At 37.6% G+C, this 4308-nt stretch overlaps 1 non-coding gene across 1 annotated transcript; it reads right to left on the bottom strand.

Moving 5' to 3' along the window:
- Positions 1-3219: 3219 nt before the first annotated feature.
- LOC120095811 (U6 spliceosomal RNA) lies at positions 3220-3326 on the bottom strand. The gene has a single exon (XR_005491575.1). It is a non-coding gene; the product is annotated as a U6 spliceosomal RNA (small nuclear RNA).
- Positions 3327-4308: the final 982 nt, after the last annotated feature.

The raw sequence follows: 4308 nt of genomic DNA, 5'->3' as shown, positions 1-4308 counted from the left end.
AGCTATAGCAGCCAGGTAGTCAGCATGGGGACCCTGTCCAGTTGAGAAATAGTGTTTATTGTGATTGGAAGTGCTCAGGTTTTAACTGTTGGTTGACCCAGCTCTTAAAGTCTTCCTAGAAATGTTTTAGTTTTCTTTTTCCCAGGGGGGAAAAAACAAGTCATCTAACAAATGAAGAACAGGTGGAACACCGAGACCCCTAAAATATTGCTGTCAGCATTGTCTTTTTGGTACATGCATCGAGGAATCTAATATCCATCGTTTTATTGATGATAAGGGCTGAGGGTAGTCCCCTAAGATATATCCTGCTGAGTAGGGAAGTTAGAAAATTGAAGACTTTGAATGCTGGTCCCCAGCAGGGCTCAAGCATGCAGTGATGAGAGCAGACCTCAGGGAACTGTGTTAGGAGACTCTGGCTGACCAATTGATCACAGGATCAGCTCATCAATTCTTTCCTGAAAAATCTCTTAAGAGACAAGGGGCAGCCTTGTTACTATGAGGAAAATAGAGATCAGAGGCTAAGGAGAGGAATAAGGCAGGAGTGCACAGGAGACTATAGTGAGCATTGTTCTTTGGGTCAGCCACAGAGGTCCTGTCCCACTTGCCAGGTCATGTCAGTTTTTAATCCACTCCTCTACCTGGACTAATTAGTTTACATCCTAAAGAATTCTTCCTTGAGAAGAAATACAGAATCCTCCTTTTCTTCTTCTCAGCTTTTGCAGAACCACTGATTCCAGGAAAGTGAGCTTGCTTTGGATCAGCAGCAGGGCTGACAGAATAGTGGATGGTGTTCCTTATCTAAGTGGAGATCTGATGAGGTAGACAGAGGCTGGGACTCAACCCCCCTGCTGCCAACCTCAGGCACACACCATTATCTCCAGGCTTACTGCGGGGGAAGGGCCTTTGTCCGTAAGTCCCTGCGTAAGTGTTGGAAAAAATCATAGAGTTGTTCAGTTATTGGGTGAACCGAGCTACTAAAAAGGTAGAACCAGGCGTGGATGCATTATTCCTGCTTCTTTAGAACTTGGAGTGACCCAAAAGGGCCTATAAGGGGCTGGAAAGCATTTTGAAACTGCTCTAGCTTTACAAGCACTTGAGGGTCAAGGACAGAAGAGCTTTTAAAACAGGCAATCTCTTGGAGTTTCTGGGGGGAGTAAAGAGGCACTGGTGTAAATAACTGGGGGAAATGGTTTACAGAGAGTAGATATAAGGATTATGCTTTAAGAAATGGGTGGCCATAAGGAATTGTAGCAAAGGGGTACAGAGGACCCCAGAGGGTGTGTTGAGAGGTCCTTTGTTATCCTCCAAAGGAGTGCATAAGGTCTATGGCCCAAACAAGATCTGGGTGAACAAGCCAATGACTGAATCTTAGTTTTATTCTCTTACAAGTAGTAGTGATGAGAAAGAGAATCTGAAGGTAGAGAAAGTGTATGGGATGTCTTTTTTGAAAATTTAAGACTGTATCTCTGTGGTTAAAGATTATGTATGGAAGCCCGAGAAAAACCTTCATTATCGTTCCTCAAACACCATCACTTCTATTTGTGTTTTGAAATGGGGTATACCATTTACCTTAAATTCCAAAAGACTGTGCTACCTCTTACACCTGATTTACTTTATTAAAAGCTACTCATACTGTTTCTTAGGGTTGTATTCATATTCTCACCAGTAATGTATATATATTACAATAATATATATTAAACTTTAAACTATAAAATCTTTGAAACAATCAGATTTATAAAACTCATGAACTCAATCTTTACACTCATATCCTTTCCATCTCAACATTATGTATTGCTTTTTTGTAACTTCTCAATAACTTTCTTAAACTAATAGTCAAACAAAGGGCTCATACTAATTAGTTTTACTTATCAAGAAACACAGACACACTGTACAAACTCAGCTATCTTGCTAGCAATTTTTATTGAATCAGTAGTTGAATTCTTATCTGGATCAATCTTTTATTACATTTTGCTCATTGTTTAGGTTAAAAAAAGTATATCATTTCAATACCTAATTTATATGGCTACGTAGGTCATGTTATCTTAAATTTAATCAAATAAAATAATTTTCCTATTACTCCAATGTATTTTTGGCTCTTATAAAATTAAATTACATTGATTATAATTCTGAACTGCTTAAATGAACTGAATACCTCTCAAATGGAGTCGATAAGGCTGTTTTATTATTTTCAAATACATTTAATAGCTTCATGTACTTTGATTTCAATTTTAATTCATTTCCTTTATTTCCGATACCCTGTTAACCGCTTTCCTATAAAAAGTTAAGGACCAAGTACGTAGATGTCTCTAAACTCTGAATTAATGGTTCATGATGCATTGCTTTTTCTTATTTAATTAAGTTCAATACACAGGGAATTATAGCAACAGACAGCTATAATACTTTTCATTTATTATAGGAACACAGTCAAGATTACAATCTTACTTTCTTTTCCTCAATCTTCTTCATCCTCCGTAACTTTCTCCTAATTATTTCCTAGGAAACTCAAACCAGTATAAAAAATAATAATAATTTTATAAAATGCTCTAACACAAACCATATTCAGTCAAGACTTTAAAACAATAGACTTTTTGTTGACTATAGCTGTAAATTTTTAAATAGATGAGGCCTATTTTAACATAAAAAACATCAAGGGAAGACCTCTTGTAGAGTAGGGAGTACACATTTTATTCAATGTAAATCTGCTTGGGTATTTGCTGTCAGTACCCTATTTGTCTTCTCACCCTGTGGTTCTGGTATAACTTACTTAAATCTCATATAATACCTTACCTTTTCAACATTGTAGTATCTTCCTGATACCTATGTTTTGATATCTATGGTTTTCCTTCCATTTTTATTAAATTGGGTATTTCTTGTTTACTTTTCAAACGTTATTTGCTTTCCAGGTTTCCTGTCCATCAGCCTCCTAACCCCTCCCCCTATCCTTCCCTAAGGGTGGCTGTTTCCCCATATCCACCCACCATTACCGCCACCCCCAACAATTTCCCTACACTGGGAATCCAATCTTGGCAGAACTAAGGGTTTCCCCTTCCAGTGGTGCTCTTACTAGACTATTCACTGCTACATATGCAGTTGGAGCCCTGGGTCAGTCCATGTATAGTCTTTCAGTAGTGGCTTAGTCCCTGGAAGCTCTGGTTGCTTGGCATTGTTGTTCATATGGGGTCACAAGCCGGTTCAGCTCCTTCAGAACTTACTCTAATTAAAAATAGGAAACGCTTCATGAATTTATGTGTCATCCTTGCTCAGGGGCCATTCTAATCTTCTCTGTATTGTTCCAATCTTAGTATATGTGCTGTCAAAGCGAGCACAATATATATGTTTTTCTATCATCCCATTAACAACCATATTTCTCCTATTAGCAGGTTATTTACACATTTAACAAAATAAAAAAAAATGTCTGTTTCTATTGTTTACTGCTTAAGCAAACTTCGAACAATGAAATCAATTAGATACAAACAGAAAAAAGATCGTTGATCCCCAGAGCTGTTTTCAAGCAACATCTGCAAATTCTTTCAAATACCAAGATGGTGATTCTAAAAAGGCTTGCTATTCTTCTGAATGCAGTCTTAGGTTTATCTACCTTGATGGTCCTCATCATATACAATGAAATTCATGTTCCTTGAAGGCCTAGCTCAAGTATCAACAATTTGTGGGCACTACCTCTTTAGTATTGGCTTGGCTGCCTTTTCTCTTATATCATGGAGCATTTAGAACATATGACCTCTCCTCTGGCCCTCCTGATGCACCAGCTAGGAGCAGGCATCATTTTTCTTAACAGAGGTGATTGCATTCTAGCCTTGTATGTTGCAATTGTGTGTTGGCTGGCAATGCCTGTCTTACCATAACATGTTCAGAGGTATAAAGACACACTGAGTGTTAGGGGATCCATTTTCTACAGGTTAGGCTAGTCTTTCAGATAGAAAAGTAACTGAGATACATTTTTCCCTTGGTGAGAGGTGTTACAGGTAGATGGAGAGCATTTGAGCACCCACTCAGCATTGGTGATCTGTGTACTATTTGCAGGGGCTATTTGAACTGAAAGCTGTTTAAGTTATACCAAAGCCTTTGAGATGTAAAACAATCCAGGATTTAGCAACTATACCTATGTATTTCAATGATAATCAGATGACTTCAAATTAAATATTCTTAGCATATTTCACGGTAAAAAAAATCTGCTCAGATTTCATTTAGGGCCAATTGCAATGCCACTCTCATTTTTCTCTTTCCTTTTCAAGACAATAATCATTTTCTACTTAAACAAACAAACCTTAGTACTTTTAATGTATATGT

The sequence above is a fragment of the Rattus norvegicus genome, chromosome 11 (genome assembly GCF_036323735.1).
Source record: "Rattus norvegicus strain BN/NHsdMcwi chromosome 11, GRCr8, whole genome shotgun sequence".
Lineage (NCBI taxonomy): Eukaryota > Metazoa > Chordata > Mammalia > Rodentia > Muridae > Rattus > Rattus norvegicus.
This window is presented reverse-complemented; position numbering and strand designations above follow the sequence as displayed.